The sequence below is a fragment of the Lolium rigidum genome, chromosome 7 (assembly GCF_022539505.1).
Source record: "Lolium rigidum isolate FL_2022 chromosome 7, APGP_CSIRO_Lrig_0.1, whole genome shotgun sequence".
Taxonomy (NCBI): Eukaryota; Viridiplantae; Streptophyta; class Magnoliopsida; order Poales; family Poaceae; genus Lolium; species Lolium rigidum.
Genome location: NC_061514.1, coordinates 259204879 through 259218246, shown reverse-complemented (window position 1 = coordinate 259218246; position 13368 = coordinate 259204879). Strand labels below are relative to the sequence as shown.

The following is a 13368-nucleotide window of genomic DNA, read 5'->3' as shown; positions in this document are numbered from 1 at the left end:
CCGATGGACAAAATTCGTTGCACACCAAAGTTGCTTTGTCAAACATCAAAATTGTTCCGCTGCACAAAAAAGCTCTGTCGCACATCAAAGTTGCTTGTTAAAAAAATTCATCGAAACATATGAAAATGTGGTCTAGTTTCGAAGATCTCGCCGTGGAGATTTTAGAAGTGAAAATGAATTGTAATTTCGCCCCACGATTTAAAAGTTACAGTTTTTTTTAAAAAAACAACACCTAATATGAGCTAGCTTACCATTTGACAGCTGGACGCCTAGTACGTGTGCCCAGGACGTCCATCTGGCACGCACCCGCCCGTGAGATTTCAGGATAAAATTAAAGCAATTTTACAGGTTTAGCCTTTTTAGGACGTCTGCTAGATGATCTAATAGCTGCGTGCCAGCTAGTGGCACTGCATCCATAGACCTGAGAAGGGTATAATACAGCGTTCTCATGTACCTTTCCGTCCAGCTGGTTTGACTTGGACGATCCATGTAGCTTCGCCTCTACTGGTGTAAGCGCACACGTCTTCTACTCTTCTATAGCGATGTTACTCCAGTTTATTAGACATGCGAGTGTAGAAATATAAAGTACACTCCACTAGCACTTGAGGTTTTGCCGGTAGCATTTGATCGGTCAGAACAAAGAACAAACATTCTTGCCGCGGTGGAGCAAAAGGAATATATTCACCAGGGTTGAGTGCGGCGGCAAGTTGCAGACTCTTGCAGTATTTGACCATGCAGACGTCGCACACGACCCATGGTTTATGGAACCCAGCACCGTAGTCCAATTGCGGCCACGCTATATATAACCCACCCGAGGCAAGCACCCCTCTCAAGAAGGAGATCAGCACTGTGTACGTACATCGTCCACAGCGGACACGATGGCCGCGGCAGTCACTCGTAGAGCCAACGCTCTCCGCATCGACACCCCCGACGGCTACGCTGTGGCCGACGTAGAGAGCGGGCGCGGCGCCAGCGCAGCAGCGGACTCGCCGCCTGCCAAGCGCACCAAAGATGACGTGTGGGTGGCCGCCGACGAGGGAGAAATGCCGGGAAACGTCTCCGGCGACGGTGCCCGGCCACTGCTGTTCCGGACCATGAAGGTCAAGGCCAGCATCCTGCATCCTTACAGGTCTCGATCCGCACGTCATTCTAGCTACCCATTGATGTAGATTATTGCCATACGTCTCCTACACATGTTAACACGGCTGTCGCTTAATCTCCAACAGATTCCTGATTCTCGTGCGACTGATCGCCGTCGTCGCCTTCTTCGGGTGGCGCGTGAAGCACAGAAACCACGACGGCGTGTGGCTCTGGACCACCTCCATGGTCGCGGACACCTGGTTCGCCCTCTCATGGATCCTCAACCAGCTCCCCAAGCTCAACCCCATCAAACGCGTCCCGGACATGGCCGCCCTCGCGCACCTGTACGGCTCCTCCGGCGACGCTAATCTCCCCGGCATCGACGTCTTCGTCACCACCGTCGACCCCGTCGATGAGCCCATCCTGTACACCGTAAACACCATCCTCTCCATCCTCGCCACCGACTACCCAGTCGACAGGTACGCCTGCTACCTCTCCGACGACGGCGGCACGCTGGTCCACTACGAGGCCATGGTCGAGGTTGCCAGTTTCGCCGAGCTGTGGGTACCGTTCTGCCGGAAGCACTGCGTCGAGCCAAGGTCCCCGGAGAACTACTTTGGGATGAAAACACAGCCATGCGTCGGCGGTAATGCCGGCGAATTCATGAGGGATCATAGGCGTGTGCGCAGAGAATATGAGGAGTTCAAGGTGAGGATAGACTCCCTTTCAAGCACCATCCGAAAACGTTCTGACGCGTATAACAAAGGCGATGGGCTACGTGCCACGTGGATGGCTGATGGGACACAATGGCCAGGCACATGGATTGAGCAAGCTGACAAACATCGAAGAGGCCAGCACGCTGGAATTGTTCAGGTATAATAATTGCACCTTGCAATTACTCAATCCTCCAAATTTTCTGGGTTTGGCTATCTCAATCTCACAGTTTAAATTTCGGTAACGAATAGTTTTTTGGACTTATGTACAAAAATACCCGATCATATTTCGCTGAATTATTATGAGGTCAAATTTGAACTTGTTTTGCATTTAGACTGATATGATCCAGCCCGAAAATCAGCGGTTGTAAATTATTTTGTATCCACTAACTAAATCTAAGAAATTTCGACGTCTGCTCAGGTTGAAGCTTCGTCAATGTTCGAAATTACAAAATTACATGCATTTTTATTTTTAGTTTGAACATGTTTTATATATAACAAAAAGTCTAGACGGTGAAAATGGCTAGGCTATATATTTGAACATCTTTCCCTCGCGTACAAGAAAACTAAACTTGTGATCTACTTGCTCTAATACCTAACTTAATCATGCACTAGCCCACACAACCAAGAAACCGAATTGGTGGAAAGGGTTAGACAATACATTCCAACAATTTAAATCATAGCTTAGTTTCAGTTTGAATCTACTGCTCAAAATTGAGATAGAAACATTTGGGTACCACAAACGGCCGAGCTTTAACACTGGCGAAAGTGATAACATAATAAAAACAAGTAAAATGAAGGGAAATAAATAATTTTGTTTTTTCTTAATATATGATGTTTCTTAGATGATATTTTTTGTAAGTAGACTAAGTCCGGTTTCTTTTCTTACAACAATTCAAAGGGATTTGCCTACATAAAAAAACATATGTCGCGTCGACTGACAAACATACTCTACAATATCATCTACTACTCATATTTCAGAAAAAAGAAACTGGGCCTAAAACTAACATGTTCTTTTGGCAGGTCATACTAACACATCCAAGTTGTAAACCACAACTCGGGTCGCCGGCGAGCACCGTAAATCCATTCGACTTCAGCAACGTTGACACGAGGCTCCCCATGCTTGTGTACATCGCCCGCGAGAAGCGCCCAGGCTATAACCACCAAAAGAAGGCAGGCGCCATGAACGCGATGCTCCGCGTCTCCGCGTTGCTCTCCAACGCGCCCTTCATCATAAACTTCGACTGCGACCACTACATCAACAACTCGCAGGCTTTCCGTGTCCCGATGTGCTTCATGCTCGACCCTCGCGATGGCCAGAACACGGCCTTCGTTCAGTTCCCTCAGCGCTTCGACGATGTAGACCCGACGGATCGCTATGCCAACCACAACCGTGTCTTCTTCGACGGCACCATGCTCTGCCTCAATGGCATCCAAGGCCCCTCCTACCTCGGCACCGGAACCATGTTCCGTCGTGTCGCGCTCTACGGCATGGAGCCACCGCGTTATCGAGCGGAGAACATCAAGCTCCTAGGGAAGGCAGGTAATAAGTTTGGCAACTCGATACCGTTGGTAAACTCGATGCCGGATGCGGCGGTCCAAGAGAGGTCCATCACGCCGGTGCTGGTCGACGAGCAGCTCAGCAACGACCTTGCTACTCTAATGACGTGCGCCTACGATGAAAGGAGTTCATGGGGGAGAGACGTCGGGTGGGTGTATGACATCGCGACGGAGGACGTGGCGACCGGTTTCCGCATGCACCGGCAAGGGTGGCGCTCCACATACTGCTCCATGGAGCCGGCCGCGTTCCGTGGCACCGCGCCGATCAACCTCACCGAGCGCCTCTACCAGTTGCTCCGGTGGTCAGGAGGATCCCTGGAGATGTTCTTCTCCCATAGCAACGCGCTCCTCGCCGGCCGCCGGATGCACCCTCTGCAGCGCGTCGCGTACCTCAACATGTCCACGTACCCGATCGTCACCGTGTTCATCCTGGCATACAACCTCTTCCCGGTCTTGTGGCTCTTCTCCGACCAGCTCTACATCCAGAGGCCGTTCGGCACTTACATCATGTACCTTGTCGCGGTCATAGCGATGGTGCACGTGATCGGAATGTTCGAGGTGAAATGGGCGGGGATCACGGTGCTCGACTGGTTCCGCAACGAGCAGTTCTACATGATCGCCGCCACCGGCGTGTACCCGACAGCGGTGCTGTACTTGGCGCTAAAGCTCGTCACCGGTAAGGGGATATACTTCAGGCTTGCTCCAACGACAAGTTTGCCGACCTATACGCCGTGAGGTGGGTGCCCCTGCTGATCCCGACCGTGGCGGTGCTCGTTGTGAACGTGGCGGCCGTCGGAGCAGCCATAGGCAAGGCCGCGACATGGGGGTTTTTCACGGAGCAGGGGCAACACGTGGTGCTCGGGATGATGTTCAACATGTGCATCCTCGTGCTCCTCTACCCGTTCGCGCTCGGGATCATGGGGCAGTGGGGGAAGAGACCCGTCATTCTTTTTGTCATTTTAGTCATGGCCACGGGCGCCGTCGGGGTCCTGTATTTCACACTCCACGCTCAGTACCCAGCAGAAGTTGCAGCGTTTGTTGGTGAAGCATCGCTTACCGGGTCATCTGGCTAGAGCTAGACAAGCACGGCTCGTCTTACTGGTACAAATGGCACGCAGTGCCATAATCTGTGAGTGTGTGTGTGCTCATGTCTATAGAACATGAGAATTGGTCATTAATTGTGTGCGCGCTACTCCTGTGTACTCTCTACTCGAGTTCATATTTTTATCAGAAAATTGAAGTGTGACTTGTATGTTCCCTTGATGTTCAGGAGTTGAAAAGGTGAAATGGCTCAATGTAATATTTATAGATGGAAGGCACAACATGCTAGGGATTTAAATTTGTAAAGTCCCCATGATAAAACAGTCTTAACACGGTAGCTTCCTAGCCTAGTATACCGGCTTAAGTGTTCGAGTATTAACTCTGTATAGTTTGTTAGGCAGGTGTAGATTGTAATCTCCTCAACCGATCATGTATATCTCTCGGTTTGGTAGGATTAGATTGTATTCTTGTGTACCAAGGCACCGTATCCGGGCCTATATATTAACATGAGCTGAACTCCCCATAGCGTGGCGAATTCCCTCAAACTCCTCTCGTTCACATGGTATCAGACGTCTAGCTCTACCGATCTCAGCCTAAAACCCTAGCCCACCCGCCTCCCTCCCCAGCCGCCGCCCTCCACCGCATCCATGGGCGACACCAGCGCCGCCCCCTCCATGGCCACGACGGGCGCCCTCACCTCGGGCACGGCGGGCTCCCTCGCCCTCGGCACCACTCCCGCCCTCGCCGACCTGACGGCGCCGTCCTCCTCCAACTAGGCGATGGGCGTGGCCAGCGTCAAGACGCACGTGCCCGTCGTCCTCGACCTCACCAAGTCCAACTACGCCAAGTGGCGTATGCTGATCTCCGTCCTCCTAGGCAAGTACGAGCTCACCTCACATGTTGCTGTGCAGACCACCGCCGCCGATCGCACCCCTGCATGGGCTCGTGAGGACTTCATCGTCCGCTCGTGGCTCTACGGCTCCATCAGCGACGAGATCCTCTGCATCATCATGGTGGAGAACCAGACCGCCTTTGACGCCTACATGCTCATCCGCAACCTCTTCCTCGACAACCAGATGAACCGCGCCGTCCACCTTGAGGCCGAGTTCCGTGCGCTCGTCCAGGGCGACCTCTCCGTCACCGCCTACTGCCACCGCCTGAAGGCCCTCTCCGACGCCCTTCGCGACGTGGGCCAACCCGTCACCGACCAGACGTTGGTGCTCACCTGTCTTCGCGGCCTCAACCCGCGCTTCTCCGACCTCACCAGCCTGGTGACCATGCAGACGCCGCTGCCATCGTTTTTGCAGACACGCTCCATGCTGCTCCTCCGCGAGACGCAACTTCATCACGCCGCGCCTGTCAACCAGCAGACGGCCCTCTACGGCGCCGCCAACACCGGCAACGGCGGCACTGGCTACGGCCAGGGCAACGGCAATGGTGGCCGCAACCGTGGCCGGCGGGGCAACCGCGGCAGCGGCAACGGCAACAACAACCCCAGCGGGGGCCCTCGCCCCCCCGTCGGGCCCTGGGTCTACTTCAACCCCGCCACCGCCGCCATGCAGCCCGTGCAGCCCACCTGGCGCCCCGCAGCTCCCCCTGGCGGCCAGGGGCTCCTCGGCCCGCGCCACTCTGCACCACCGGCTACGCCATCGCATCGCCCACAGACGTGGGTGCCGCCGGGCCAGTAGGCCTACACCACCGTGATGGCTCCTCTGCACGGCCAGGCCTTCGGGACCAACCAGCCTCCCCCTGGCCCCGTCTACTACGGCGCCCCTGCACACGCCAACGACGGCGCGCCGGCCTGGGACTGCTCCGCCATCATGGCGGCCCTGAACAACGCCGCCTCATCGTCATCGTCCCCTGCTGCTGCTGGTGAATGGGTCATGGACTCGGGTGCCACCTCTCACATGGCCTCCAACCCCGGTATACTCCCTTCCCAAACCCTACCCTCCCAACCCTCCCATGTCACCGTCGGTAGCGGCGTCTCCTTGCCTATCTCCCACACCGGCCACACCTCCCTCCCCCTCCCACCTTACTCTTTCTCCCTTAAAAATGTTCTTATCGTCCCACACATTATCAAAAATCTGTTATCTGTTCGTCAATTCACTATCGATAATCTTGTCTCTATTGAGTTTGACCCGTTTGGTTTTTCTATCAAGGACCTTCGGACCAGGCGCGTGATAGCTCGATGCAGTAGCACCGGCCCGCTCTACACCATCTCCGCCGCATCACCGCCTTCCAGCCTCGGCCTCGTCGCCTCCACCAGTCATGAGCTCTGGCATCGTCGTCTAGGGCATCCGGGTCGTGACACTATGTCACATTTATCTAGCAAATTTTCCCTTCAATGTAATAATGCAACACCTCCTGTGTGCCACGCGTGTCAGCTCGGCAAGCATGCTCGTCTGCCGTTCTCTAGGTCTAAAACGTTTTGCACCATGCTGTTTCAGTTAATTCATTGTGATTTGTGGACATCTCCCGTTCTTAGTGTTTCTGGCCTTAAATACTATCTTCTCATTGTTGATTAATACTCTCATTTTATGTGGACGTTTCCCCTCCGCCACAAATCCGACACAGCCACCACTATCCTCAACTTCCTCGCCTACGTCCACACCCAATTCAACCTTCCCGTAGTTGCTATGCAAGCCGACAACGAAACCGAGTTCATCAACTCCACAATCACAACCTTCTTCTGCAGCCACGGCATCCACCTTCGCCTTTCGTGCCCCTATACATCTCAGCAAAACGGCACGGCCGAACGCGCCCTCCGCACCCTCAACAACATCACCCGCACCCTCCTCTTCCAAGCTCATATGCCAGCTTCCTACTGGGCCGAAGCTCTTTCCGCTGCCACTCACCTCCTAAACCTTCGCCCCTCCCAGTCCATCGACTTCTGTGTCCCATATGAGCGCCTCTACCGCTCTCCAGCCGACTACAGTGACCTTCGCGTCTTCGGGTGCCTTTGCTACCCCAACCTGTCCGCCACCGCCCCTCACAAACTCTCCCCGCGCTCCACCGCATGTGTCTTTCTCGGGTACCCCTCCTCCCATCGCGGCTATCGCTGCCTTGACATGTCCACCTGTCGTGTCATCACCTCTCGCCACGTCGTCTTCGACGAGTCCACCTTTCCGTTCGCTGCCAGTCCACCCACACCCTCCTCCGACTCCCTTACTTCCTCCTCGACCTCGCAGCCACCGACTCAATCCCACCTGCGCCTCTTCCTATGCCGCGCGCCGCGTCCCCGACCGGGCCAGCCCCTTCCGCTGACCCCACCTCTCCCGTGTCCAGTGAGCCTGCCGGGGCAGACTCCTCACCCGCGGCGTCCTCCCCCGCCGCCCCCTTCCCCTCCTACCAGTGCGCCTTCCACGGCACACCCCTCGCCGGCGGCAGCCCCTACCTCTACCGCCACACCACCCTCACCTCCAGCCGACAACATCCATCCCATGACCACCCGTGCTAAACGCGGTATCCACGTTCCCCCGCGTGAGCTCCTAAACCTCTCAGCCATCGAGTCAGCCATCAGCCCCATTCCCAAAACCTACCGCACCGCTCTCCATGACCCTCACTGGCGCGCAGCTATGACTGATGAATTTGATGCCCTCATGCAGAACCGTACATGGACCCTTGTTCCATGCCCGGCCGGTGCTAATGTTGTTTCAGGAAAGTGGCTGTTCAAGCACAAGTTTGGCTCTGACGGTGGTCTTGCTCGGTACAAGGCAAGATGGGTTGTCCGTGGATTCTCGCAGCAGCCCGGCGTTGATTTTGATGAGACCTTCAGTCCCGTCGTCAAGCCGGCCACTATCAGGATCGTCCTCAGCATTGCCACCTCTCGCGTGTGGCCTGTGCACCAGCTGGACGTCAAGAATGCCTTCCTCCATGGAAATCTTGACGAGGAGGTCTACTGTGTTCAACCTCCTGGCTTCATCGACCCGGCTCATCCTCACCACGTCTGTCGGCTTCACAAGTCGCTCTACGGCCTCAAGCAGGCCCCTCGCGCATGGTACCAGCGGTTCGCTCACTACGCCCACCGACTCGGCTTCGTCGCCTCGCAGTCGGATGTGTCCCTCTTCGTTCTCCGCCAGGGCACCGAGGTGGCCTATCTCCTTCTGTACGTCGACGACATCATCCTTACTGCGTCGAGACCACGGCTACTTCAGCACATCACCGGGCTCCTCCACCGCGAGTTCTCCATGACGGACCTCGGGGATCTCTCCTACTTCCTCGGGATCTCTGTCACGCGGTCCTCCACTGGCATGCTCCTCTCTCAGCGTCAGTATGCCCTCGACCTCCTGCAGCGCGCCGGGATGCTCGACTGCAACCCTTGTGTCACGCCTATTGACACTCGTTGCAAGCTCCCCGCGGATGATGGTCCCCTCCTTGCTGACCCTACGGAGTATCGCAGCTTTGCCGGGGCACTGCAGTACCTCACGCTTACCCGCCCGGATATCGCCCATGCGGTGCAGCAGGCCTGCCTCTACATGCATGCGCCGCGTGAGCCACATCTGGCCCTCGTCAAGCGGATTCTCCGCTACATCCGTGGGTCTCTCGACTATGGTCTTCAGCTCCATGCGACGCCATCCACTACCCTCACTGCCTACTCCAATGCTGATTGGGCCGGTTGCCCCGACACTCGTCGTTCAACATCGTGCTACTGCATCTACCTCGGTGACAATCTTGTGTCATGGTCCTCCAAGCGGCAAGCCACTGTTTCTCGCTCTAGCGCCGAGGCGGAATACAGGGGTGTCGCTCACGCCGTCGCCGAATGTTGCTGGACGCGTCAGCTACTCCAGGAGCTTCATCAACCCCTCCGTGCTGCTACTATTGTCTTTTGCGACAATGTCAGTGCGGTTTACATGTCCTCGAACCCTGTTCAGCACAGTCGTACGAAGCATATCGAGATTGACATCCACTTCGTCCGGGAGAAGGTGTCTCTCGGCCAGATACGGGTTCTCCATGTGCCTTCTTCGCAGCAGTTCGCGGACATTATGACCAAAGGGCTTCCTTCACAGCTCTTTCTGGACTTTCGGTACAGTTTGTGTGTTCGTTCGCCCGACGCACAAACTGCGGGGGGATGCTCGAGTATTAACTCTGTATAGTTTGTTAGGCAGGTGTAGATTGTAATCTCCTCAACCGATCATGTATATCTCTCGGTTTGGTAGGATTAGATTGTATTTTTGTGTACCAAGGCACCGTATCCGGGCCTATATATTAACATGAGCTGAACGCCCCATAGCGTGGCGAATTCCCTCAAACTCCTCTCGTTCACGTTAAGTTACAACCCACGCTATACGAGCAAATACAAATTGGCTCAGTTTAAACGTGTTCATTAACACGTTAGCATAACAACATTGGTTTAGTATCCTAACTGTAGCTTTTAGTTGTTATCACAATATTAGTATCTATCATGTACAACTTGTATCGCACAACATGAGCAATATAAATATCAGAGGAGAGTCGGCCGGTTGTGTTGTGCTACTCTACACGTAAATCCTCTTGTTTGTTATGTTATCAGAGCCTGAGATCTAATCTCTACTCCTCTGCCGCCGTCTCATGTCAAGCTCCGACGTTGAGCGCAAAGTTGTATCCATCGCTCGCACCATCGCCTGCATCAACATGTCGTCTTCATCAACGCCGGAGATCCCATCAGCCTTGCAAATCAGATCACGGTAAGGCTGACCGAGGTCAATTACCTTTTCGGGCGTGCCCAGGTTCTCCCCATCCTTCGGAGCAATGGCCTCATGGGCCATGTGGGCAAGGACTCCTCCCCTCCGGCCGAGATCGTAAATCCCCAGGCGGGGGAAGCCGGTGCGCCGGCGAGAATCCCCAACCCCGCCTACATCGCCTGGTACAAGCAAGATCAGGCGATCCTCACCGCGTTCCTCTCCTCGCTCACGCCCGAGGAGTTCGGGGTCGTCGTCCTCACCAACACTGCTGAAGAGGCGTGGACCATGCTCGCCGCCAGCCTCGCTAGTCAGTCCACCTCGCGGGTCATGCATCTGAGGAACCAGCTCGCCGAAACCAAGAAGTTGGACTCACCGGCCTCGGTGTACTTCAACAGGATCTAGGCGATCTCCGACACGCTAACCTCCATCGGGCATCCGCTGCGCCAGGAGGAGTTTGTCTCCTACCTCCTCGCTGGCTTGGACGAGGTGTACGACCCCTTCGTCGACCGTGTCTCGAATAGGGAGACATCGCTGCCCATTCGCGACGTCTACGCCCAGCTCTGCAGCAACGAGCAGCGCATGGAGGCGCGCAAGGCTCAACTCCTTGGAGATGTCCAGTCCGCACATCTTGGTCACCATGGCAACGGTGGATCAAGCCATCCCCATCGCCCTCGATGTTGCCTACTCCGAGCTATGTGCGCGGCGATGGTGGTGCGGGGGCTCGCGGGTTCGATCATCCTCAACCTCAAGATCGTCAGTGTGTGCAAGCTAGGCCATGTGGCGTCCAGATGCTACAAGCGCTTCAAGAAGGATTTCCTTGGCCTCGGTAACGATGGGCGCAACACTGGAGATCGCTAGGCTGCACCAGCCACTCATGGCGGTCACCATGATGGCAATGGCAGCCAGAACCATGGCGGCCACACTCCCTCGTACGCCATCGACTCTGGATGGTACGCTGACTCAGGCGCGACTGATCACCTCACCTCCGAGCTGGATAAACTCACCTTGAAGGAACGCTATGGAGGCAAGGACAAGGTCCAAATTGCAAACGGGTCAGGTATGCAAATTCATCATGTTGGCCAATCCACAATTCATAATTCCACTAGATCGTTGCAACTCAAGATGTCCTTTATGTTCCTAGTGTAACTAGAAATCTTTTATCAGTTCCTAGATTCACTAAAGATAACAGTGTCTTCTTTGAGTTTCATCCTTGTTTTTTTTTGTTAAGGATCATGCAACGAAGGAAATACTCCTTAGAGGAGGAGTCCATGGTGGCCTTTATCGTGTTGATGATCCATCCGTGAGACGTATTTTCATCGGGATTCGAGTGTCACGGGAGCAACGGCATGCACGCTTAGGTCATCCAGCCACACCAGTTGTCAAGCATATTCTCCATAGAAATAAACTTCCCTTAGATTCTTCATCAAATAATGTAATTTGTGACTCTTGTCAACAAGGCAAGAGCCATCAGTTACCATTTCCTATTTCAGAGCGCGTAATAACGAAACCCATTAAGTTTATTTATTCTGATGTTTGGGGCCCTCCACAAACTTCTGTCAGTGGTCATAGCTATTATGTCAATTTTATTGATGTCTATAGTCTTTTACTTGGTTATACCTCCTTAAGCACAAGTCAGATGTCTTCCATATATTTCTTGAGCTTCAGAAACATGTTGAGAGGCTTCTAAGTCACAAAATTATTCATGTACAATCTGATTGGGAAGGCGAATACCTTAAGCTGAACAAATTATTTGTTGATCATGTCATATCTCATTGTTGTCATGCCCACACATACATCAGAAAAACGGCATGGCTGAACGCAAACACCGACATATTGTCGAGACAGGGCTCACATTGCATGCACATGGGTCTGTTCCTTTTCGATTTTGGGGTGATGCGTTTAGTACTGCATGTTTTCTTCTTAATCGTGTTCCTAGTCGTGTTATCAACATGCAAACACCTCTTGAGCGTCTCCTTGGAGAAAAACCGGACTATACCTTTTTTAAGGTTTTTGGTTGCGCCTGTTGGTCCCATCTTCGACCCTACAACAAACGGAAACTAGAGTTTCGGTCTAAAAAAATGTGTGTTTCTTGGGTATAGTCCACTTCATAAATGGTATAAATGTCTCCACGTTCCTACAAATAGAGTATATATTTCTCGTGATGTGATATTTGATGAGAACCATTTCCCCTTTTCCAACTTACCCAATACATCTCATGATTCCTCCATGCATCGCTCCACCCCTACATCTGACCAACTTGATGATATTGCATATGCACCAAGTTTGCTTCCTAACCATGGTACATGAATCGGCCGTGGAGCTCGTTTGGAGGAGATACCGAGCAACAACGCTGCCGAAAATGATCACGTAGATCACCATGCAGCCTCGGACGATGCGGACATCGATCGCCATGCAGATCCAGCATCCCCCGCTGCTACGTCTCCCGCACACGGGCCGGGGCGCGAGAACCAGGCTAAGCCGCCGTCGCCGTTCTCTTCCGCGCGGGCCTCTTCCCCAGCAAGATGCAGAGTCGCCTGGGCCATCGTCTGGGCCGTCGTCTGGGCCGTCGTCTTCCGAATCGGCCGTGCCATGTCCTATTCGTGGCGTTGTCACGCGACTCTGGCATGGCATACGACGTCCCAAGAATCGTACAGATGGTACGGTGGCGTGGATGGCAACATGCATGCCACATGCAAATCCAGCGACAGCTGAACCAGTTGATCGCCGTGCCTTGTTGATCCCTCACTTTCAAGAAGCGATGCAGCAAGAATTTGATGCGCTGCAAAGGAATAGTTGTTGGAGATATGCCGAAGAGGCAATAATAACGTGATTATTATTATATCTTTGTGTTTATGATAAATATTTACATACATGCTATAATTGTATTAACCGTAAACATTAATAGTTGTGTGTTTTGTAAACATAAAAGAGTCCCTAGTAAGCCTCTTGTTAAACTAGCTTGTTGATTAATAGATGATCGTGGTTTCCTGATCATGAATATTGGATGTTGTTAATAACAAGATTATATCATTAGGAGAATAATGTAATGGACACACACACGCCCATAGTAAGCATAGCATAAGATCAAATCATTAAGTTCATCTTGTTATAGCTTTCAATAAATAGTAACCTAATCCTTCGACCACGAGATCATGTTAATCACTTACACCAGATGGATGGTTTGATGACATCAAATGCCACTTCGTAATGGGTGGTTATAAAGGAGGCATTAAGTATTCTGAAAGTATAAGTTGAAGCACATGGATCAAGAGTGGGATTTGTCCATCCTGATGAAGGATAGATATACTTTGGGC

The 13368-nt window shown here is 53.1% G+C and overlaps 1 pseudogene; it reads left to right on the top strand.

The window, feature by feature from the left end:
* Nucleotides 1-878: 878 nt before the first annotated feature.
* LOC124678997 lies at nt 879-4426 on the top strand (annotated as a pseudogene).
* The last annotated feature ends 8942 nt before the right edge of the window (nt 4427-13368 follow it).